This window comes from Eurosta solidaginis, chromosome 1 (genome assembly GCF_040869045.1).
Source record: "Eurosta solidaginis isolate ZX-2024a chromosome 1, ASM4086904v1, whole genome shotgun sequence".
Taxonomy (NCBI): domain Eukaryota; kingdom Metazoa; phylum Arthropoda; class Insecta; order Diptera; family Tephritidae; genus Eurosta; species Eurosta solidaginis.
The window spans coordinates 196,871,227-196,897,928 of record NC_090319.1 but is presented as its reverse complement, the minus strand read 5'-3'; the positions used below and the strand labels follow the sequence as shown (position 1 = coordinate 196,897,928).

The window sequence follows — 26,702 nt, the reverse complement described above, 5'->3', positions numbered from 1 at the left end:
CTTGTATAGCAATTAAAGATATACCTGTTTTCCGAAATGCCTATTTTTAAGCCCTTTTTATGTTATTTGTGAAATATTCAGTTACCTAAATTCATAAAGTCTACCTGCGTCCAGCTGCAACTTCATTTTTTACATCAAATAAAGTTAAACAACCTTGGGCATAAATACGCGCCTGAGCAGGTATATATAATTCAGTACGGCCGTAAGGTCGTTTTTGTTATTGGAACTTGTTAACAACATACATTTTTTTAGTTACGAATTGTATACCTGAAATTCATTTTAATAATTTGAATAGGTATATAAAGCTATCCATCATACAATGCACATTATCATTCGTCTTTGGAGATTAAGGAACTAAGTATTATGTTTACTTAAATAAAGTGAATAGTATTTTTAAATATAGTTCACAGATTAATATTTAGTCAGATTCACTCGAAGCCAATTCTAATATGTATCTAGAAAACTCGAAACTATTTGCGGTGTTTAAATCTACAAAGTCAAGACGGGACTTAGTTGAGGCTATTGTGAGAGAATTAGCGAGTGAAACAAGCATTAAAGAAAAGGAAGGCCTGGAAGAAGACCTGGTTTACAATACATTATGATAGAAAGAAAATGGATGGACGTCTATCGTAACAATTCAAAATTTCTAAGTAAGCATGAAAAGTGGCTAGCTGACAAAACTTTTTTGGACGAAGAAACGCCTAGCACGTCAACCAATCCAACTAGAGGGAGACCAAAAAAACCCATAGAAGAGTCTTCTACCTACACAAGGAAAAGGAAGCTGTCTGATACCACAAAAGCTATGGACACGGCTCATCTTTCAGAAGCACTGACTATTAAATATAAAAAAGACGAAGAAAACGTGAAGTCTCATATAACAGAAGCAGTTGCGGTAGCAAGTCCAGTGCGACTGACGAGGATCAAAACCAGCTTTCCCACACCACCAAATGCGCTACCTAGGAAATACACTCCCGAATAAGCTTTGGCGCTGTTTATAGATATCGGTTTAACGAAGAAAAGATATATTATATTGCGTAAGTCATTATTGCAACGTAATGCCGATATTTTACCTGGATACAAAAAAATTACTCAAGCCAAGAAAGAAGCAGTTCCTCTAAGTCCCAAAATAGCCGAATTATCAGCTGAAATTGACCTACAAAACCGAATGGATCATACGTCTACACGACTCCTTCAAAGTTTTACTGAAGAAAAGTTGAAATCACTGCCAAATGAGCTAGCATTGATAACTAAGTGGGGCTGTGATGGATCATCAGGACAAAGCGCATATAAACAAAGAATAAATGTAGACGATGAAACAATTACAGATAGTAATGTGTTTATGGCTTCTATTGTTCCATTACTACTAAAAGATGAAGCTTCAGAATATTGGAAAAATACACGTCCGCCATCAATTATATTGTGCCGCCCGATATTATTTAAATACGAGAAGGAGTCTTGAAAATCTTGATGATTCAATAACTGACGAACTAAATTATGAGTATGGAATATCTCCTTTGCATGCTAGGATAAGATGTATGGAATTTGTTTTGAAGCTGGCTTATACACTACCATAACAAGGAGAAGTGTTCGACGGCAATACAACATGTAACGAGAAACAAAACAGGAGAAACAAAATAATTCAGGATGCATTATATAGAGATTGGCCTTAGAGTTGACTGTCCAAAGTATGGATACGGAAATACAAATGATGGTAACTCCTCAAGAAGATTTTTTGAAAACGATGAAGTGACTGCTCGCATAACAGGAGTTGATAGAGATATTGTGAAAAGATTGGGAGTAATTTTAAATATTTTAAACTGCCATTAACCAGTCAATAGACCTAAATTTGGAGAATATGCATCTAAAACTACAGAGTTGCTGCATCAAAAGTAACCTGAGAAGAAACTTACACCAACGGTACATAAAATTTTGGCACATGGAAAAGATTTAATAAAGTACCAGTGCTTACCATTAGGAGAATTGTCTGAAGAAGCTCAAGAATCTAAGAATAAGGACTACAAATGATATAGATGTATGAACACCTGCAAAGTATCACGAGTTAGACAAAACGAAGACCTTTTCAACATGTTAGCTATCTCTTCTAATCCAGTCATATTATCTATGAGGTACGTAAAAACACAAAAAGATCTTACAGATGCGTATAGCTCAGAAATGGTTCCAGTGACGATGACTATGTTAAGATAAAATAAGTTTCTCACTTCCTATCACAACAATGAAAAAGAGATTTACTAATCAATTTTGTAACTTTACTGAAAAATAAGATATCTATGTACAAGTTAATTTTTTATTTAAAAAAAAAAGAATTAATTTAGTAATTTAGTAATTTATAAACATATACTTTTCGTTATTGCATTTCTCTAAAGTTTATCAAATTTATTTTAAAGCTTAGGCATTTCGCCTTCAAACGAGTAATAAATTTTTATAGAAATCAATACGTCTATCGAGTTTGGTACAAATTGGTAAAGCGGTTACAAAGATCAAACTCTTTAGCATAAATGGGCAGTGCCACTCCCTTTTTCTAAAATTCGTTGGCTGTTTAATCTTTAGCTCAAATAAAATTTCATTGAACCACTTTCAATAACTTTTAGTTATTAATAAAATACATATTTGGCTTGTAAATTAAAAAAAAAAAACATGTAAAATTTTACGATGAATTTTGAAGCACCTTGTTATTGTGGCACCAAAAACGGACATTTGAGTTATATAAGAGTATTTCCCATTTAAAAGAAACAATACGGTTATCGATTTTGGTAGTTATTGATTACGTGACTACTTAGATACAACTTTTTATCATAAGTGGGCAGCGCCACGCTATCTTATCAAAATCATTAGTTTATCTTATTTAATGCTTAAATACGTCATTATAAGACAAATCTCATTTTATTTTTTTTATTTTTTATTAAAGAATTTTGTTTTTGCATTTTTCTAAAAATTTTCGACTTCGACGATTTTTTTTGAAGCACCCTGAATTTGTGACATTCTGAGCTTTCACACAATAAAACTTCAACAAATAATTAGCTTTCATTTGCATTTTAAATTTTTAAAATATCTTCTTTGGTTCAAAAGTTATGATTTTTGCAAAGAAAAAACTCAAAAGGCGCCACTGTGCGTCGTTATCTATATTCACCACAATCCGCTCATACACGCTTTCCAGCAGCGCCCCGACCGCGCATCCCCGTGGCAGTTTAGGAGATTGGATTTTATAAGCCAGTTCACGTCCGATTTTCGCCATGTGTCAGGCACTGAGAATATTGTTGCTGACACACTGTCGCGTGTCGATGAAATCCCAACTGCTGTAACAACAACAGATTTATTAAATGCACAGCTAGCAGACAACGAGCTACAAAATATTCTGCTCAACTCAACATCGCCGCTTCACTTACGCCAACTTCATTTTAACGACAGCAGAATCAAACTTTACTGTGACGTTTCGTCAGGTACAGTGCGTCCATATGTCCCCAAAATATTGCGCTTCAAAATTTTCAATGAGCTACACTCTCTTTCTCGCCCAGGCCAACGCGCCTCCCGCAAATTAGTTGCTTCACGGTTCGTGTGGCCATCGATGAATGCAGATATTGCTCGCTGGACCAAATGCTATCTAAAATTTAAGGCAATAAAATAATTAGTCACACGTCGTCTCCAGTTTCAAATTTTGAATTACCAACGCAAAGATTTGAATTACACGTTTCCCCCAGGCAATCGCAGTCGAAAGCGGTACAGCGCAGCTCGCTGGGCCAAATGCTATCTAAAATTTAAGGCAATAAAATAATTAGTCACACGTCGTCTCCAATTTCAAATTTTGAATTACCAACGCAACGATTTGAACATGTTCATATAAATTTGGTTACTTTACCAGTTTCGTGTGGATTCACACATTGCTTAACAATCGTAGACAGAATTACACGTTTCCCCCAGGCAATCGCAGTCGAAAGCGGTACAGCGCAAACAGTAGCTCGCAGTCTAGTGAACAGTTGGATTTCGTTGTTTGGCGTGCCGCTGAAAATTACTTCAGATCTTGGCAGACAATTTGAATCAGATTTGTTTTATCAACTAACTAAGATTCTGGGCAGAAGCATTTAAAAACAACACCATACCATCCACAATCAAATGGCTTGGTCGAACGTCTGCACAGGCAGTTAAAATCCGCTTTATTATGTCATGGACAAAACTGGTACGACGCGTTACCCGTAGTGCTTCTCGGACTCAGAGCCGCTTGGAAAGAAGATATCGGTGCGACGTCAGCCGAGTTAGTGTTCGGTGAGCCCATTCGCTTGCCAGGCGAATTTTTGCATCCATCAAATACGAATTCATCAGCACACGAATTAATAGCATCACTCAGGCATTGCTTTCACTCGCTAACTCCAGCACAGAAATCCAGACAAAGTAGTAAAAACATATTCGTTTTCAAAGATCTAGCCAGTACTTCACATGTTTTTGTCAGGCACGACCATATTCGACAGTCATTTGCTACGCCTTATGATGGACCGTACCCCGTAATTGAATAGCGAGAAAAATACTCCATTGTAAATGTTAGAGGCAAAAATACACCCATTTCGGTTGATCGTCTTAAACCGGTGTACTTCCTCGCCGACGATCTGTATGTCCAACAAACACAATCAGTCAGCGCCTTTCAAGCAGCAGAAACTAAACCAGCTACAAATGTAAAATGCTTACGTTTTGCTACTTAATATGCTTTATTCTCTTCTTTTGGAGAATACTGTATTTCACCGCAACAGACGATAATTTTTCCAAAAAAGGGAGACATGTGGTGTCAACCACATAACCGGTTTGGCTCTTTTAGTCTACGCACACGAGCTGACCGGTAAACATTGTTTTCGCAAATTAATAAATAATAAATTTTGTTAAATTTAGTTAATATTTTAGTTTATAATAAAGACTTAAAGTTGAATCATTTCGTGTATCCAAATAATTACCCTAATTACCACATATACTAATTGATTTTATTTTGACTTAATAATTGACGAGCTGCAACAGCATGAATCAACTTAATTTAGCATCACTGTGATTAACCTAGTTATGTCAATGAACTACCGTATAGTGCTGAACTGTGGCAGACCTCCGAATCATGCCAACAATATTTTGATGCCAGTTATCTCTGGTATGAAGGCCATTTGCGCATGTTCGTTAAGCAAGAAGGCAACATCCGAACGGCGATGCACTGATATGATGCAACGATGCGTTGCAGTATGCGCTTCGGCGACTTTTATTGTATGCGTTCGAGAGCTCGAAAGAGAATGCGCTTCATATCAGAATACTTAGCAGGCACACATTTGCATTGATGTTATTGAAGCCTGCCTAAAGAGTACTAAATTGGTAATGTTTTACAATGAATATAAAATTTTTTTAATCTATTGGCATTACATGATTTGATGTATAATTTATTGTCGGTGTATATTTTAGGCTATTGTCTATTATTTCTTTGTTTTTGAAGCTATACTTCTTTAGGGCCGTTGCGAAAAATTTATGAAATGGGAAGTTTACAAATTTTACACAAAAGTAACAGGTGAAAAATGCAGTTCGTGTATATGTCTGCATAGGGATACTTCCTTTCTTTTCCGAAACTGGACCAGAGTCTGATCTATTGTAATATATCGTATTTATTGTGCGAGCCCGGAGTGTTCCTGTGAAATCTCTTGCCGGGAAGTGGACCAGTTACCGATCTATTTGATCAAATTCTGTTCACTTTTCGATTTGCCTGAAATGTGGTATGTAAGTAGCCTTTTTTATCATAAGCCTTTGATAACTGAAGTTGCGATTCGGCCATTACCGGAAATTGATAGGACTGTGGACACAATTTAAAAATAATAACGTTCGATTAATTCGCAAATTTTTGCTACACTTAATGTAAGAAAAATAAATATTTATTTATTTAATTTTTCAAATTTAAGGTGGACGTTATTGAATTTGTTGACTATCTTTTTCCAGTGCTTTTATTATTTTATTTAAATTAATTATTTCCATGCAATTAAAAACAACTTTTTAATGCTAAAGAAGTATACCTTCCCACGTTAAATTTATCGTGGTCGCGGTAAGCGGCGTTTTTTAAAAAGACAAAAGCCAAAAAGCTTAAGATGATTTAATGAAGAGAACTGCAATTGGAGAAGCACCAAACTAAACTGATCTTTTAACTTTACTCAAATCAAAAGAAAGTATACAATATATTTACTTAAATGGTATAAATATTTACTACTAAATAATCTGAATAAAATATTAAAAGTTATTACTCTTAAGTTTCACAATAATTGATTTATTTTGCTTTGCAGTATCGTACAAGATGTCGCATGAAGCAAGAGAAGCAGAGCCTTTCGCTTTTAACGAAAGCGAAGAAACGTAGCGGACCCCAGCGGGTTAGGGGATCAGAATATACCCGCGGTAGGTATGCCTGTCGTAAGAGGCGACTAAAATACCAGATTCAAGGGGCTGTGTAGCGCAACCTTTCAGGTTGCCAGCGCAATATATAGCTTCTCCAAACCCAATTGTCAACCTCACCTATCCGCGGCGAATCCTGTTTCACTAACAGACGAGGCTCTGGCGACCCCAAGCTCCTCATGGAACTTGGGGGTAGGGAGGGAGGGAATGGCCTGAAGGTTTAATGTGGCCACATAAATCGTTCCCGAGATGGTCGGGCTAGCACCTTAATGGTGCTATGGTACCGGAGCGTACCGGATTTGTATCCGGCAAAGGACCATCACATCAGTAACACTCCCCAAAGCCTTCGGGGAGCAACCTTATCGCTACAACAACAACAACAAGAAACGTAGCGGCGTGGACGGGTGCACTTCCACCCATAGCACGTTGTTACATTCGGCTGCTACCGTGGGGGGCGACGTCCAACCACAACAACAAATCGATACCAAAGCTACACCGAAAGCTGATCAAAAGGAATCTACTGTTCTATTTCATAGCCGATCCGCTACAAAGGCTCTGTTCCGATATGTGCCCGTAACGCTTTATGGTAAGGTGAAGAAATTACATACATACGCTTTAATAGATGAAGGCTCTGCATGCACATTAATCGAAAGCAAATTAGAAGACGAACTTGAGTTGGAGGGTCCAACAGAGCAGTTGTGCTTAAAGTGGACCGGCGATCAGACGCAGACTGAGCAGAACTCCAAATCAGTGTTCTTGAATGTATCAGCAATTGGCAAAGAGGAACAAATTTACTAGTTGAAAGGCGTCCATACGGTAACGTCCTTGGATTTGTCCACGCAAATCGATGCCACCTTAAATCAGTTCCTATTCAAGCGTACACGAATGTAAAACCTCAGATTATCATCGGCCTTGACAATATTAAGGTAAGCGTTCCCATAGAAATACGCGAAGCAGAAGACGATGACGTTATTGCTGTCCGCTGCAGACTGGGTTGGGCAATGTACGGGCGACACAACAACAAAAATCATACTACACCTCGTATTTTGCACATATGCGAATGCAGTGATGCTGGTATTGCCCGTAAGCTAGATGAAGCGGTGAAGACGTATTTTTCACTTGAGTCAATGGGAGTGAGCATCACAACCAAACCCCTGAGATCGAAGGAAGATGAACGTTCACTGCAAATTATGGAGAACACGAGCAAATATCTAGCAAATGAAAAACGCTGGGAGACTGGTCTTCTATGGAGGTTCGACAACATCGATTTGCCTGACTCATACCAGATGGCTCTCAAACGACTTATTTGCCTCGAGGCGAAGATGGCCAAAGACTCACAGCTAAATTCTTTTATGATGAGTACTATCGAAAGCTACATTAAAAATGGCTACGTACGCAAATTGTCAAATGGTGAGATAATGAGAAATTCTCGTTCATGGTTCTTGCGGATTTTCACAGTAACTAATCCTAACAAAATGAAAACACGGTTGGTTTGGGATGCAGCCGCAAAGGTATGCGGCGTTGCTTTGAATGATGTCTGTTGAAAGGGCCCGATTTAATGGCTTCGTTAATTGGAGTGCTGATGCGCTTCCGAGAGCGGAGAGTAGCTATTACCGGTGACATACGACAAATGTTTCACCAAATAAAAGTACGACAAGAGGACTTAGCTGCTCAACAATTTTTATGACGAGACGGTGAAAAAGCGCGCTCTCCCGATGTATATGTTATGCAGGTAATGACATTTGGCGCGTCATGTTCCCCCGCTCTTGCTTCAAAGACTAGAGTCGCACCATTGAAGCCCATATCAGTTCCTCGTATGGAATTAATGGCAGCAATATTAGGTGTAAGGTAACCCTTACGGCAAGTGTTGCGTGACCATAAAGTCAAGCAATGCTTATTAAACACAACCATAGTTCACAATAAGGGTTACCTGTCAAAACAACACATTCACAATAAGGGCTATCTGTCAAATGAATAGAAGCCAATTAATTCCGGGCATTTAACTCGTACAGACGTAAAATTTGGTAGCTCGTAATTTCTACATCGCTTTATATATATATATATAAGAATATATACTATAAGAATATATACTAAATAAATTTTAACGAATAGTATGTGCGTGGTGGTAGTGCAAAAATAGCGCGTGGTGTTTGTGCGAAGACGGAAAATTTGCAAAATTACATGAAGTAATATCTAAATTCAACATATATTTCACTATAAATTATAAAATTTCAGAAAAGTACAAAAAATATATATAAAATTTCAAAAAAATACAAAAAAAAATTATAAAATTATAAAGACTACAAAAAAAATTTTTTACAAAATTACAGGTACAAAAAAGTTTATTGCAACAAAATTTTAAAAATTACATGGAATAAACTCTAATTTCAAAATACAAAATCTAAATACAAAAATTATAAAATTTGAGAAAAAAACCACAAAAAAAATTACAAAATTTCAAAAAAATACAAAAAAAAATTATAAAATTATAAAAATACTACAAAAAAAATTTTTTTTTCAAATTACAAAAAACAACAAAAAAATTACAAAATCTCAAAAAGGTTACAAACAATTCTTAATAAAATTTCAAAAATAAAAAAATCATAAAATTTCAAAAACTACAAAAAAATATATAAAATTTCAAAAACTACAAAAAAAAAGTATAAAATTTCAAAATCTACAAAAAAATCATAAAATTTTCAAAACCCACAAAAAAAAGTTATAAACTACAAAAATTAATACAATTTCAAAAACAAAACTTTTAAATGGTAAATAAAAACCAAAATTACATATACTTTTACAAACAGAACCTACGAAAAAAAGTTGCGGTGGAACATGCATACATACATATATATGTATGAACAGAAATTTTTAACTTTTGAAAATGCTGTACCACGCCATAAATCACAACCACCCGCTACGTCTTTAAAACGCACTACCGTTAATAGCGGTAAAATTTACTCAATACCATCAACTCAACCAGAAAAGCATACATAACAAAAGTAATAGAGGAAGAAAAAACCAGTCGGCAACAGCATCACTTTGGACGGCAACAGCTACATCGGCAAGAAGCGGAAAAAATACCAACAACACATACACCAGCAAGCAGAAAATACAAAGAGCGGTACAGTAGAGTAGATTAGAACATACGTATATATCTAATATTTCATTTCTGTGTATAAGTAGACACTTTGCTTCTGTTTGTAAGCTTCTTCAGTATCTGTATACTCTGCATGTAGCAAATCAATTTGACACTTTTGCCTTTGTACATATGTACTTTCTCTATAAACATTTGTATACTATGCATGTAGCAACAAAAATTGACACTTTATTTCTAAACATTTGTATACTGCGCATGTAGCAACACATTTTTTCTTCTCTCACAATTTAACCAAATATTTAATATAAACATTTAAATATCGAAAACATTTTTTGAATGTACATTAAAAATAATTTTAAATATACGGCCACCACATGCATATTATCACGCATATATTACTATATTCTTTCTTTTTCGAACATTAATGTGGAACTTGAACTTTTTATTTAAAATGCGAACATTGTTTCGTAATAAATACAATCGGAAAAATATTTTTTCAAATTTATACATTTTTTAAACGGGTTTGAAACGCAAATTATACATCAATTTTATATGTATAATACCAAAAATTTCCAATCTATTTCCCAAAATTTTGCGATAATTATTCAAACCTAAACAATTTTGAAAAAGTCTCATTGACTTTAAATATCAACATAGACGGGTTACAGTCAATCAGAGTAATGGTGAAATTTTATTTTTATCGGTGAAAGCTTACTTTTCTCTTTTTCCAATTATTTCTTCGGAAATTGAACATATTGAATATCATAAATATTTACATATTTCTCTCAACAAATACAGTGCCATCCAAATATTTTAACAATTCCTTCGAAGCAGGCATGCTTAACGAACGAAACGATATCATTTCGTTACGATAATCAACGCTAATAAACGAAACGAAGTCACTTCGTTTCGTTTATTAACGTTAAGATCGTAAAATTAACGTTAATTTGACGTTCTTAACGTTAATAAACGAAACGAAGTGACTTCGTTTCGTTTATTAGCGTTGATTATCGTAACGAAATGATATCGTTTCGTTCGTTAAGCATGCCTGCTTCGAAGTATCACACGAATACAGTGTATTTCAAATATTTCAACATATTTTACATTTGCGACTCTTTTCAAACTGTGCATCATATACAGTGGCTTTCAAATACTCCAACAGTTTTTTTTCTTTGCATTATTAAACGAATACAGTGCGGTTTAAATATTTCAACATTCACTTGCTTTTACAATTCCTTCAAAGTATGTGAATCTTCTTTACCATTTTCCAATTAACTCATCGATTTTGAATATTTCGAATCTTCTCTGATTTTACAAAAAAAAAATAAAAATTTTTTTTAAATTGCAAACCACAATTACTGAGTGAATGAATAGTTTCAAATTCATTTTTGTATAAACAGTGCCTACAGCGTTAATCTTAACATTTTTCCGAATTTTTTTTTCATAAAACAACTTTTACTGCTACGGAGATAAACATTTTCAATAAATGTAATAATATGTATTTAATTAGCGAGCTTTGCTCATATTGCTTTATACAATTGTTTTTGTAATTGATATTAGAGAAAAATTTTTAGTTTACAAACGGCGATGGTTACTAGGTTTCTGAATTTCACTTCTTCATCAGCTAGCTTTTCGGGAGCTGAGCGTTGAACTCGAATCTCCAACATTCACATCAGTGCAAGCCTTTTTAGCTGCTAAGCCACATGAATGTCCCGTTGTTCGCTGTACAATTGGTCTCTAAGAGTTGCCTTTTTGTTTATATTCCTTTTGATCACCATGTAGGCACATACACTCTGTATGTAGTTTATTCCTAATGGTGTGGATATGATTTTTAGGCGCGCTTTTGAAAGCTTAGTAACATTTATTCGGATTTTTACAGTATTTGTTTTTAATACTTCCGGTGTTACTATTATATCAATATGATCATATGTATTTAATTAGCGAGCTTTGCTCATATTGCTTTATACAATTGTTTTTGTAATTGATATTAGAGAAAAATTGTAAGTTTACAAACGGCGATGGTTACTAGGACATGTTTCTGAATTTCACTTCTTCATCAGCTAGCTTTTCGGGAGCTGAGCGTTGAACCCGAATCTCCAACATTCACATCAGTGCAAGCCTTTTTAGCTGCTAAGCCATATGAATGTCCCGTTGTTCGCTGTACAATTGGTCTCTAAGAGTTGCCTTTTTGTTTATATTCCTTTTGATTACCATGTAGGCACATACACTCTGTATGTAGTTTATTCCTAATGGTGTGGATATGATTTTTAGGCGCGCTTTTGAAAGCTTAGTAACATTTGTTCGGATTTTTACAGTATTGTTTTTAATACTTCCGCTGTTACTATTATATCAATATGATCATATGTATTTAATTAGCGAGCTTTGCTCATATTGCTTTATACAATTGTTTTTGTAATTGATATTAGAGAAAAATTGTAAGTTTACAAACGGCGATGGTTACTAGGACATGTTTCTGAATTTCACTTCTTCATCAGCTAGCTTTTCGGGAGCTGAGCGTTGAACTCGAATCTCCAACATTCACATCAGTGCAAGCCTTTTTAGCTTCTAAGCCATATGAATGTCCCGTTGTTCGCTGTACAATTGGTCTCTAAGAGTTGCCTTTTTGTTTATATTCCTTTTGATCACCATGTAGGCACATACACTCTGTATGTAGTTTATTCCCAATGGTGTGGATATGATTTTTAGGCGCGCTTTTGAAAGCTTAGTAACATTTGTTCGGATTTTTACAGTATTTGTTTTTAATACTTCCGCTGTTACTATTATATCAATATGATCATATGTATTTAATTAGCGAGCTTTGCTCATATTGCTTTATACAATTGTTTTTGTAATTGCTATTGGAGAAAAATTGTAAGTTTACAAACGGCGATGGTTACTAGGACATGTTTCTGAATTTCACTTCTTCATCAGCTAGCTTTTCGGGAGCTGAGCGTTGAACTCGAATCTCCAACATTCACATCAGTGCAAGCCTTTTTAGCTGCTAAGCCGTATGAATGTCCCGTTGTTCGCTGTACAATTGGTCTCTAAGAGTTGCCTTTTTGTTTATATTCCTTTTGATCACCATGTAGGCACATACACTCTGTATGTAGTTTATTCCTAATGGTGTGGATATGATTTTTAGGCGCGCTTTTGAAAGCTTAGTAACATTTGTTCGGATTTTTACAGTATTTGTTTTTAATACTTCCGCTGTTACTATTATATCAATATGATCATATGTATTTAATTAGCGAGCTTTGCTCATATTGCTTTATACAATTGTTTTTGTAATTGATATTAGAGAAAAATTGTAAGTTTACAAACGGCGATTGTTACTAGGACATGTTTCTGAATTTCACTTCTTCATCAGCTAGCTTTTCGGGAGCTGAGCGTTGAACTCGAATCTACAACATTCACATCAGTGCAAGCCTTTTTAGCTGCTAAGCCATATGAATGTCCCGTTGTTCGCTGTACAATTGGTCTCCAAGAGTTGCCTTTTTGTTTATATTCCTTTTGATCACCATGTAGGCACATACACTCTGTATGTAGTTTATTCCTAATGGTGTGGATATGATTTTTAGGCGCGCTTTTGAAAGCTTAGTAACATTTGTTCGGATTTTTACAGTATTTGTTTTTAATACTTCCGCTGTTACTATTATATCAATATGATCATATGTATTTAATTAGCGAGCTTTGCTCATATTGCTTTATACAATTGTTTTTGTAATTGATATTAGAGAAAAATTGTAAGTTTACAAACGGCGATGGTTACTAGGACATGTTTCTGAATTTCACTTCTTCATCAGCTAGCTTTTCGGGAGCTGAGCGTTGAACTCGAATCTCCAACATTCACATCAGTGCAAGCCTTTTTAGCTGCTAAGCCATATGAATATCCCGTTGTTCGGTGTACAATTGGTCTCTAAGAGTTGCCTTTTTGTTTATATTCCTTTTGATCACCATGTAGGCACATACACTCTGTATGTAGCTTATTCCTAATGGTGTGGATATGATTTTTAGGCGCGCTTTTGAAAGCTTAGTAACATTTGTTCGGATTTTTACAGTATTTGTTTTTAATACTTCCGCTGTTACTATTATATCAATATGATCATATGTATTTAATTAGCGAGCTTTGCTCATATTGCTTTATACAATTGTTTTTGTAATTGATAAATGTAATAAAGTTTTCAGATGTCAGTTGTCAAATGTCAGATTTTGATTCCAATTTCAAAGATTTACGCTATAATTTCACTAAAGTTACAAAACGAGTTTTAAATAACCGATCTATCTCAGCGAAAAAGTCAATAGAATATGAAGATGCTTTAATTAAAAGCTATAACGAAATTATAAAACAAGCACATTCATATTTTGAAAATCGAGATACGCCTAGTTCAATAATCGAAAGTTTGTCAAAGTGCAGAGAACAACTCACTAAATGTTTTCTAGAATTAACTGCAATATAAAAATACCCAAAGATCTTTCTGAATTAATACAAGAAAGCGAATCAAGTTCTGATTTTGACACTGAGGAAGAAATCTCTGACGCACCGACAACTTCAGCATACAAAGGCAGTATTATTAAAAAAAAGTACCGTATCTTTTCTTGAGGATTTTCCTGGATTTTCCAATTCACTTCACAATAATAATTTAGATACAATTAGCGAAGAACAACCGACAATGGCGACTCCAGAGCAAAAGAAAACTTTTATTACTATGTGTGCATCCATAATTAGAGAAAACTACAGCGGCGATCCGCTTTCACTTGCATCCTTTATAGATAAAATAGTTTTGATAGAAGATTTGATGGAAGAAAATTTGACAAATACTTTCATTTCGTTTATAAAATCCAAGCTAGAAGGGAAAGCGCGTGAGGTAATTCAAAATGAGGCAACAACAATTCAACAAATAAAAGATGCGTTAAAAGGTAGAATAAAACCCGACAACTCAAAAGTTGTTGCAGGAAAAATTGCATCTTTAAAAGTTTTTAATAATAATCACTCGGAATTCGCCAAACGTGTTGAGGAACTTTCCGATGCTTTAGAACGATCATTAGTTATAGAAGGAATGACTCAGGAAAAAGCGTACGAAATGGCAGTCGAACAAACCGTCAACGTTTGTCGGCTTAACACTCGCTCAGACCTAGTAAAATCAATTTTAGCGTCAACTACGTTTACTGATTCTAAGGATGTAGTTGCGAAAATGATCGTAGAACAAAATAACCAAGCAAGTGAAAGGCAGGTATTAGCGTTTAGATCGCGTTATAACAGGCAAAATAGTAGTTTGCGAGGAAACTCCAGGTCAAATCAATATAATAGGAACAACTTTTCGAGGTACAACAACAATGTTCACAGAAACAACAATAACAATTATAGGAACAATAACAACAATAATTATGGCTCGCGAAGTAATGGTAATTTTCGTCATAACAATAGCAGGCCCGTAAACAGAAACAACAGTAACAACAACAATCGACGTTCAAATACAACAAATAACGCTAGTGTTCGCACTTTAAACGCCAACGGCCCTCAGGAGCGAACACTGGGGGACCAGAATCTGAATTAAATGACGTTTTTCAAAATAAATCAATTTATTGTCTAAATCTGAACTACTCAGATTTTATCGAATTGAATTGCAATGACTCTTTTAAAACATGCACTTTCTTAGTAGATACACAGGCTGATATATCAATTATAAAACTTTCAAGTTTAAAACAAAATACTTCTATAAATAACAATATCATAAATATAACGGGTGTTACGACAGATACAGTTTCAACATTGGGTTGTTTAGGCCACAGGCCCAAATATATCTCCCCCCCCCCCCCCCCCCCCTCGTAACATAAATTTCTTTGTTTATTTTTCTTCGTTACTACCACCCGCATATTCTTGTGATCACTATACACACAGGCATGTGTGAGTGGTGGTACGTATGTATCTTAGATGTTTACCGCTGTGAGCCCGCGGTACAGCAACTTTGTTGCCGGGAAGCCCAACGAAGGAGCTGTATCGTGGGTTCATCGGCTCATGTGGAAAAGAGTCTCGTCCTCTTTTAATCCAGCAGCCAGCAAAGGAACACGTAATCACACGCTCACGTAAGTTGCCAATCTCCAAAAAACATATTTAACAATTTCCAAAAATATATTTAATATTTTTAAACTTTTCACAACATTTGTTAACATTTTCCTTAACACTTGTTGTATTTATACACATTGAATAAAAACACACTGTGAATTCCTTTTATTAATACGAAACCTTTTTGGTGTTTTTATTTTTCTTCCCCTTTTTTTCGCCTAACTAATCTTTAACAAATACGTGGGTGCGCGCCGTTGCCACCACGCATTTGTCCATGGTCCTTACCACGCCGGTAAAGAGAACCAGTCACATATTTACAGTCCACTCCACTCCCTAGGCCATTAATCAGACGCACCATTCAAATTTCGTACTAAATCAAGGAAGCAGTTATTTACAATCGTGATAATAATCATCAGCAATTGGCACACAAAAAAGTGATAACTACAATTTCGGTGATACAAACAGATTCGAGGAAGACACAACACCAACAGCAACAACTCCGACAATCCACAAAAATCAATCATCTATTAGTCCGGATCAACAATTTATTGAAAGGTACGTGGTTTAAAAATATTCCGTGCTAGGTAGGGTTTTCTTTTAATTTCACATTTAATAAAATTTCACAAAATAAAAATAACAAATTACAAAGTGATTCTTTATATCAAATAGTGCAAGTGATTTTTTTTTTTTTCGTGAAGTGAGAAGTCTTACTTTGTGGAAAAATAGAAAAAGGCGCTTAACGCAGTTATTTAAAGTTTGTGCAACACGCCCTGTGACTATCCGGAACAATCCCCCACCAGCGGTAAGATTTTCCGGACACAGCTCAAGGTAGCACAACACTGCTCTAAAAGGTTAACATAACCTCAAACACCGATTTGCGCCACTTTTCTATTTTCACCTTTGCAGGATTTATCTGAAAAAATTCATTTAATCCACAGCACAAAAATTCGATTTGTTAAGGTTACTTATTAAGAAACCTGTAAATTTAATTTAGGCGCACATTTAATTAAATACAATTTTTTTTTTCCACATAAAAATCACTTGCACTTATTTACACGGGCAATACTGCAATTTATTTTGTTGTTTCAGTGCAAAGTGCACTTATTTTTAAACCACACATATTGTTGTTGTTGTTTGGGTGGCCAATAGGCTTAGTTCTCATACAATTTTTAAAACAAAAAATTGAAAAATTTATTATTCTCACTTGCGGCAATATACAAATCAGTTTTGACTGATCTAATTTTTTGTGATACAAAAGATCACAGTCCTTGGTTAAATTACCAAAAAGTCCATAACGAGCGTTCATACATTTTTTTATTTTTTTCACTAACACCACTTTTTCACTAGCCATTACTTATTAGCTTACACAATTCGTTAACACAGCTGCATTAGCACTTTCTTTTAACAATTACGTGGGTGCGCGCCGTTGCCACCACGCAATTGGACACCCTCAAACTACTAGCTTTCTTGCAAGCTTCGAGGCCACTTCACCGAGAAATCTCTCTCGAATACATTCCTTCATTCCAGTTCATTTTCAATCAGGACTCTATTCGAAGGCAATTAATTAATTAATATTTGAATAAATTTTCATTTAATATAATGGATACCTATATACGCCAAGCAGAGGCAGTGACTGAGTTTGAAAATAACTATCATGATATGTCTCCTTCAGACCATACAAAACACACCCTCTTAGTCCAAAAGGAGGAGTTGAAATCGCTATGGGAGAAGGTGAAGCAGACATATGAGGAACTCTTGAGCTCCTCAGAACTGGAGGCAAAAGAGCTGTCGGCTATCAAAAAGCAGCACAAAATTGCATACTTCAGCTTTCTCAAGTGCCAGGCAGCGATGGCTCAACTCTCGGAAAAACTTGAGAAAGCTGAAAAGAAAGAAGAAAGCTCAGGAGACAGGGAATATCGCGTGCGATTGCCACCGTGTGATACGGACGTTTTCAAGGGAGATTACCTTTCTTGGCCTTCATTTAGAGACATGTTCACTGCTATATATATACGTAACAAAAACCTAGAAGCAGTAGAAAAATTATATTATTTAAACCAAAAGATGTCCTTTACGAAAGACGGTTTCGAAACAGCGTGGAAAAATCTTTGTGACAGATACGAGAATAAACGGATCTTAGTAAACGCCCAATTAAAAATTCTTTTTAGTTTGAAAGCAGTTGAGAGTGAATGCGGTAGCTCTATAAAGAAACTGCAACGTGAAATAAATAATTGCATCTCGGCGCTCCAGTGTCATCACATAGACATATCAAACTGGGATGCAATTATAACATATATATGTCCCACAAAACTGCCAGAAACCACACTGGCACTCTGGGAACAAACAATTGAAGACAAAACGGAAATTTCAAAATGGGCAGATATGGATAGATTCTTATCCAATCGTTTCCAAACCCTAGAAACCGTGACTGATCTGAGAGGGGATACAGTTTCCAAAACCTCAAAGCCACAAGTATCTCGTTCGACAACAGATACATCGGCTAAAAAATTAGGGTCCTATCAGGCAAGTGCAAGTGTAGCCAAACCTACGTGTAAGATGTGCAAAAGTCCTGCACATCGAATTTCAAACTGTGAAAAGTTCTTACGTTTAACACCCAATAAACGGTGTGAACAAATTAAGAGCAGCCGTGGAGCTATAAACTGCCTTTCTGCTGGCCATTCGGTGCACCAGTCAAATGAACTGTGCCACATGTCATTTAAGACATCATACGCTGCTTCATATTTCGAATCAGCCAAAACCAACAAATACTTCAGACACTATCGGAGCATCTACCTCACGGGAAGCACAAATACGACGCAATGCTGAAAGGGAAAATGCTCCGATTAATAATGTGAACTCATGTTTTGCTAATACAAATAAAGGGGTATTACTAGGGACAGCTCAGGTTAATATTCATTTTAATGGTGTTGACTATTCGGCGAGAGCCCTAATAGACTCGGGATCTGAATGTTCATTCATTACCGAGAAACTAAAGCGCAGAATTAATCTGCAATCCAAACACCTGCATGCCCAAGTTTCGGGCATCAATAATACAATGTCTGCACAAGTAAAAGAAGCGTGCAACATACAACTGCGGTCATCAACCGACCCATTAATCGAGATCAATATGATCATGCTGGTTTTACCACAATTGACAGGGAATCTTCCAACTTGCCAAATAAACGCAATGACTAGGCAAGCATTCCCTGACTTAGTACTGGCTGACAAACGATTCTTTGTCAATGAGCCAGTCGATCTAATTCTGGGCGGAGACATATACCCCCAAATTATGTTAGGCGGCATTAGGAAAGATGTGCTAAACACATTAATAGCACAGGAAACGGTGTTCGGCTGGATTTTGACAAGCCGTACAGATGCGGTTGATACAAATAAAACCCTAGTTTCATATTTCAACGAGGTCACTTTAAGCAAACAACTGGCGGCTTTCTGGGAGATAGAGGAAATTCCAAAGAAGAGGAGCATCAATAACAATGACACTTACTGCGAGGAGCTATACAAATCCACAACAGTTCGGAACAACGATGGCAAATACGTAGTCTCCTTACCCTTTCGGAAAGAGTTTAACTTAGGCCCCTCATTAAGAAGTGCGTGTTCTCAATTCTATCGCAACGAGACACGACTTGCGAAAAACCCAGTCCTCCAAACGGAATACAATAGAGTTGTATCTGAATATGAAACCTTAGGGCACATGAAACAAATAGGCAATATTTCGCCGGACTCAAATGACTGTTATTTCCTACCTCACCATGCTGTTATAAAGGAGGGAAGTACAACGACAAAAGTCAGAGTCGTATTTAATGCATCTTGTCCTACCACTAATGGCAAAAGTCTAAATGATGCCTTATATCCAGGTCCGATTCTTCAATCCGACCTGACAATCCTTATACTACGTTGGCGGCTGTTCAAATACGTATTTAACAGCGACATAGAAAAAACGTATCGCCAAATATGGGTCAATGAAGACCAAACAAAATATCAGCGAATCATATTTCGCAAATACCCCAAAAACCCAATTAACATTTATGAATTGAAAACGGTAACCTTTGGGGTTAATTGTGCTCCGTATCTTGCAATTCGGACACTACACCAACTGGCTGATGACGTGGAGACATCGCATCCAATGGCAGCGGATATCCTGCGGAATTGCATGTACGTTGATGACGTACTCGCCGGTGGACACAGCATCGAAATTGCAATAAAGGCTAGGGACGAAATTTCATCGGCATTGCAATCGGCAGGTTTCCCATTCCGAAAATGGACGTCCAACTGCAAGAAAATTTTACAGGGTATACCGAAGCAACACTTATTAAGCGAGCATTTTCTTGAGTTTGAAGACACCAGCATGGTAAAAGCACTCGGCATTAAGTGGAACGCGCATTCTGGCCTATTCTATTTTACTGCTAAACCTTTTGAAAACAGCGATGCCATCACAAAAAGGGCTATACTTTCTGCGATTGCAAAGCTGTTCGACCCTCTTGGCTGGCTGGCAACAGTGGTAATTGTAGCCAAGATTATAATGCAAAATATTTGGTTGGAAGGCACGGGTTGGGACGAAGAAGTATCACAAACTACTCTAGATCATTGGACCGCATTTATGCAAGAATACGGAAAAATCAACGATATCCGCATATCGCGATGGGTTCATTTTACCCCAAAGGACAGCGTCGAAATACATGGATTCAGCGATGCCTCGGAAAAAGCATATGCCGCCACTGTTTTCCTGAGGGTACAAATAAAGGATCAAGCCTTCACCAACCTGTTGATGGCCAAAACGAGAGTAGCCCCGGTCAAAACCATATCATTGCCACGACTGGAACTCTGCGGCGCAGTCCTACTTGCAGAAATTATAGAGTCGGCCATAGAAAATATGCAACTTTCAAACATTAAAGTAACCCTTTGGACAGATTCGACTATAGTACTGGCATGGATCCGAAAACCACCATGTTCGTGGTCAACGTTCGTGGCACATCGAATAACTAAAATCATCGATAAAGTAGAAGACAAAGTATGGCGGCACGTAGACTCCGCGTCAAATCCTGCAGATTTGGCGAGCAGAGGCCTCTACGCTTCGGACCTAATCAACAATTCTTTGTGGTGGCAGGGACCTTCTTGGTTACAAGAAGACAACGAAAATTGGCCAACACAAGAAGAAGATTACAATACGAATATGGAGGAAAAGAGGGTGAAAGTTCATACAACTTCGGTCAAAAATAACTTTGATATTCTGGATAGGTTTTCCGATCTACCGAGGGCTTTGCGGGTTATATCCTATATTCTTCGGTTTTTCCAGAAAACGCACCCAAAAACTAAAGCCTCTTTTAAAAGCGATTCTCATTCAATAGCTCCTGGCGAAATAGAAAAAACAACACGAAGATTGATAACAACATGCCAGAGGCAACATTATCAAGAAGAGTACGCAAATTTGAAGTCAGGAAAACTAATAAATGGGAAGAGTGAGATTTTACCCCTAAACCCATATATAGATGAAGAAGACATCATTCGAACTGGGGGGCGGACTGGGGCATCCAAAGACATGTCCCATAATGAAAGTCATCCCATTATTCTTCCTTATACTTGCAGGTTATCCAGACTTATAGTTCAATCCTCTCATGAGACCACCCTGCATGGAGGGAACCAGCTGATGCTACGTCATATCCGCACTCAGTACTGGATCCCACGCGTTAAAGTCATGATAAGGTCGGTTATCCACAACGGCAAGGTCTGTACTATTTACCGGAAGCGGACACAAACGCAACTTATGGGGATCCTTCCGAAAGAGCGCACCACCTTTACTAGGGCTTTCACTAACACTGGGGTAGATTTCGCGGGACCATTCGATATAAAATCCTACCGAGGGAGAGGATGTCGAATTTCAAAAGGATACGTTTGCCTGTGTTTCGACGAAAGCCATCCATCTAGAAGCGACAAACGACCTTAGTACCGGGTCCTTCCTAGCTGCCTTCGCCAGATTTGTATCCAGGCGAGGCTGTCCGAAAAACGTTTACTCCGACAATGGTACTAACTTCGTCGGAGCTTCGCGATCGTTACGATCCGAGTTTAAGGCATTTCTGCGTGAAGCAAGGATACGGAACATTGAATAAATACAGCCATCACACTTTAGAATGGCATTTTATACCGCCAAGCGCCCCTCACATGGAAGGTTTGTGGGAAGCGGGGGTAAAAAGTTTTAAGACCCACTTTAAAAAGATCGCGTCCGATCATAAATATACTTTCGAAGAGTTTACAACCCTCTTATGTCGAATTGAGGCCTGTCTCAACTCGAGACCTCTAAGTCCCTCATCCAACGACCCTTCCGACCTGGAGCCACTTACTCTAGGCCATTTTCTCGTAGGTGGGCATCTTTTAGCTTCACCTGAACTCGACTGTAGTGAAAACCCTGCCTCAATTGTAAACCGATGGCAAAAGATGAAAGCCCTTCATCAAACCTTTTGCAAAAGATGGAAATCGGAATATCTCGCCGAAATCCAGAAACGGTATAAGTGGAAACATCCACAATCCAACTTAAAACCCGGGGACCTAGTGGTCATAGAGGACAACCTAAAACCAAACGAGTGGAGAATGGGGAGAATCGTCAACACTCACCCAGGTTCCGATAACCGTGTACGTGTTGTTGACGTCAATACAATTAAGGGACAAATTAGCAGACCAATCGCGAAACTGGTACTACTTCCGCCCAACGACAACGAAAATGAACTTTGATAGTCCATATTCCTTTATCCCAAAAACCCAGCTCCCGTTCCCCCCCAACGAGGCCAACACACAAATAACCCAGCTCTCGTTCCCCCAAACGAGGCCAACACACCCTAACGCAGATTCACTATCTGCCGCAGAATACAATTGAATCATTTTTTTTCTCATTATCATAAAAATTCAGCTGCCTATTGCCAAATTCCTCAAACGGGTTTGTTATATCTAACACATTGCACCCGCAACCGCTTGGGCTTAGATGTATAATAATTTTTTCTCAACTGTGATCACTTAAATGAGTATCCAAATGTATTATTTACATTTCTTTACAACAGTTAAATAAAATGAACTACCTATGTATGCTGAGCCTCGTACGTCCGGATGTCACGTTGTTTAAAAGTTTTCCCAAATTATTTAACGAATTATTGAATTGCTTCAAATTAATGTTTTCATACATTTAAAGCGATACGGGCAATCCCCGCTTAACCCATACAAATAGACAACATTGGGTAATTCGTTGTAGTTCCATAAATGGAACACAAACAGCAACATTACCAAGTTTCTTTGAAAACCGCCTTATCAACAAGCCTAACTTAACACATAATTACATACGATGTATGTAGTGTGTAAAAGAACACAATATGCAAAGAAGGCAATTGGGAAAACTTTTCAACAACTACGGCATGACGCGGCTGAATACGCTTGTAACACTTCAACCATCGTAGGAGTGCGGGTCCAAATACCACTCCCGGGATCAAAGGCTTCGAAGAGTCCTGACCAAAGCTCTCAGCTGAATGTGTAATGTTCGGTTACACCGGAACTTAGCCTTCCTTACTTGTTAACATTAAAACCCCACACCCAAATTATCAAATCTTACAGTTCATATCCAGTCCTGCGGTAGCACGGCAATCAATTTCATCATCACGTGCAGCTGATAAGCCTCAAAATTAACAATAACCTTTTTTTTCGCTCTCTGAGTTTTTCACGAATTTTGAGAAACGCCATTTCTGCGATCAATAATCATATTTACCCTAGTAATGTATGAACCGCGTCGCACCCAACGGACACTAAATCGCGAAAATAAAACCTCGAAAAATCTTACAAACGATCAAAAGTTTTAGAGTTGAAGCTTTTAAAAATTATTTGTTCGAATATAATAGAATTACTTCGCGTTTTGAGTTCAATGTAAAGTGTTCTTTCTTTATTTAGCATAGCGCATGCAAGAAAGCAAGTTAAGGTATCAAAGGACACTGTATATACTTCTCGATTCCTAATTGAATCAGTTACATTTAGGCTTTTTAGGAAAAGATGTTCATAAATTCTAGTGTTTATCGCTGAAAGTCCTATGGGTCGTTGAAGTGGTGCTTTTTCAATTTCAAATATAAAAATAGTGGACATACTTCAATTACAAAATGTCAGCGTGTTTTGAAACAATGAAAAGCACGCCACATGATGCTGGTAATAGGTGCGCGCACGTGGAATCTATCCGGAATTGCGCATACGTTTTAGGTTCATCACCTTCAGTTTGGAACAAACACAAAAAAAAAAAAAAAATTTTTTCCATTATTCCCAGGTCCCCAAATTTTGTACGTAGAAAATATTTTCGGTAACTACATCATTCGTTTTCAAAATTGGTAAACTATTGGTGACAAATGTGACCACATGTCGCCACAGCGTGCTATCATTGGCCCTTCCTCCACATTCTCATTTCGCACATAATTACAGCCATGAGTTTCAAGATCACGGGAAATATCGAAATCCCTTTGTGTAGCAGATTTGAGTCAGTGCATCTCTGCGTTTGCGCAACGTACACGTTCCAACATTTGCTTAAAATAGCCAAACCTGCAGGTAAGGCTATTTCTAATCCGCTTGCTACCCTAATTTTCCGAAAGAGTATATCAAAGCAAATATTTTTGAAAAGTTGTGAAAAATCAAGTGCATTTAGAGTATTTTGTTAGAATTAATTGTGAAAAACTCGGCAACGGCGAACAAGCAGAAACAAGTCGACGCGTATCTGTGGAAAATTAGTGCTGCTGGGCTTTTCCTCAACTTTACACACATGCGGCACATTATACATATATTTTCCAGAAAAGTTGTGTTTTAACGTTATACGTATATTTTGTATATTTTGCGCTAATATTTAAAGAAATTGTGCCAAAAGTGAGTTAATGTGACTGCTTTGTTGAGGCGCAAGGAAAATTCAAAACAAGGAGACTTCACAATCAATGGGTTGTGTATTTTTCTTCCTGTTTTGAATACAGTGAGTGGGGTGGAGTGGTAAAGAACGCTCTTATGAATAGAAAGACATCTTTATTTGTAAATAGTAAGAATTAAATTGCAATTGCAACCAGAAAGCTCCTGAGAAGTGATTGTTTGTTATATGTACATATTTCTTACACGTATCTACTATTTGCAATATTGTAACTTGACTACACCACCAAAAAGCATATAGTTTGTAAATTATTTGGTAAACGGCAGCCACTCTAAAATATATTCTTAAGAAATTGATTTGAAAAATGTTCAGTCCAGATTATGAAAAGCGTATACTAAAACATTGCAGTCCAGTTGCCAGGAATCTTTTCAATGCTTTCGAAGCGGCATCGACATCAACATCACTTGATCGGTTTATACCATGCAGGGCAAACAACAATTGGCAAACAAATTTTGCATCCATAAATAAATCTGATGAGAATTCCCCTCAAACGAGTAAAAAGCAACGTGACTGTGGTGAATCCGCCCGTGATAGCTTAGCATATTCCTGCTTATTAAAGAATGAGCTGCTAGGCACAGCCATTGGGATGTTAAAGCAGTTAGTGATGAGCGTAATGAGAACACCTACACGCCAGCTGCGAAAAGAAGCTTTTTCAAGCACCAATTGCCGACAAAGCAGGATTTCAATGAGCAATGTCCATATTCTCTTTCACCAGTCAGTACAAAAAGTCAGAAATTACTTCGATCGCCGCGAAAAGCCACCAGAAAAATATCACGAATACCTTTCGAGGTACTAGATGCGCGGAGCTACTAATTTGTCCGTATTTAATCATTCAATTCTTACCTTTATTTACTTTAGGGCAAACATTTTGGTGCAGTAAAACAATAGTAATGCCCCCTCGGGAATTAGGTTCGTATCGATCCATTTAGCATTTTGCTCATCGTAGATTGAAACGAAATTTGAAGTGCATTTTATTCTGGTAGCCACCAACAGCCCACAATTAATTGTAGATTTAAATGAACCAGGCATTTGGCATTCTAAATTCAAAGAGCAAATATTAATAAATTCAGTGTTAATTTAGTGCTGAAGTTCAAGTTACTAACCTCGTCTATTGTTTCGTTGTTTCGCTTGCCGCCAATTAACCTTAGATGGCCTCCAAAACAAAAAAAAACGTTCCGAATACTGAGACGTCTACTTAAACGTCCATTCATGCCACAAATCGTCAGCTTTGTTGTACTAAAAGATGGTTCCGGACGGTCCACCCCAAATATTGAAATAATAAATACTGGCTCTGCTTTGCGCGAACTTGTACCTCTGAGGAATACGGTTTCACGGATCGAAGGAAAATTAAGCCACGATAATGCTTCCAATGCTACGACGTGGCAACCCGGCAATGGTCAATATTTTCAATAATAAAATTCGTATCAAACTACGTGCATCGTAAACACGAAATAAAACCAGAAAGTTGTTGTTTACGTGCAAAGGCATCATTTCCCACACCGTTGTCATTCCCTTTTGCTTTGCTTCAATGCATTCTACTACTGCTCATTTAGCGACATTATGTGTCATACCTCCTACTGCACCAGGGTGAAGGTATGCATGGTTTGTATGAAATTTACTGTTTCCATTATTGGACATCCATGGCAAAATTTAAACAGTTTACAATTTTTCTTTTTTTCATTGACCAAATGGAATGATTTAAGATGATGTTTAATTCGATATTTTACACCCATATTGTTGATATGGGGACAACGATGTGGCTTGCATTAATGACACTACGGTAATCCCACTCGCCGTGCGTATTGGTTTCACACACAATTTCGGCAATATTTTCTTTGGCTTCCTGTGGCACTGCAGCAATGATGTAAACCAAACGGGACGAAGTTTCCAAAGCGAATTTTGAGGAAATACGTGCCTTAAGGCGGTTGAGCTTTATATCCTTTTTATTCTGAAAAGGAAAAGAAAAATTGATTAATGAAAAGAGAGAAATAAGGTTAAAGTTAGAAAATTTTACTACATGAACAGGAGCTATACTCACCGCGTGTTTTATATGAATGACATTTTTTCCATTCAGGAAATGGAAAAGCGACATCTGCTCGTCAAAATCTCTACAGTTAATGCCTGACTGTAAATTATTATTGCAAGACAAACGTTAGGCCTCATGCGCAAGCATCTCACGCACTACACGT

The 26,702-nt window shown here is 37.0% G+C and overlaps 1 protein-coding gene across 6 annotated transcripts in view; it reads right to left on the bottom strand.

The window, feature by feature from the left end:
- Positions 1 to 26,702, bottom strand: part of TTLL5 (Tubulin tyrosine ligase-like 5) — a 381,821-nt gene that overhangs the window by 245,366 nt on the left and 109,753 nt on the right. For 2 of the 6 annotated variants that reach the window (XM_067760079.1, XM_067760081.1), the window contains exons 2-3: positions 25,617 to 26,461; positions 25,357 to 25,550 (exon numbers count right to left, since the gene is read on the bottom strand). The exons of 3 other annotated variants lie outside the window; for them this stretch is intronic. The gene's annotated coding sequence lies outside the window, so the exon portion shown is untranslated. Of the gene's footprint in view, positions 1 to 25,356; positions 25,551 to 25,616; positions 26,462 to 26,551; positions 26,665 to 26,702 lie in introns of those variants that run through there. One more of the 6 variants, XM_067760078.1, reaches the window with a different exon arrangement.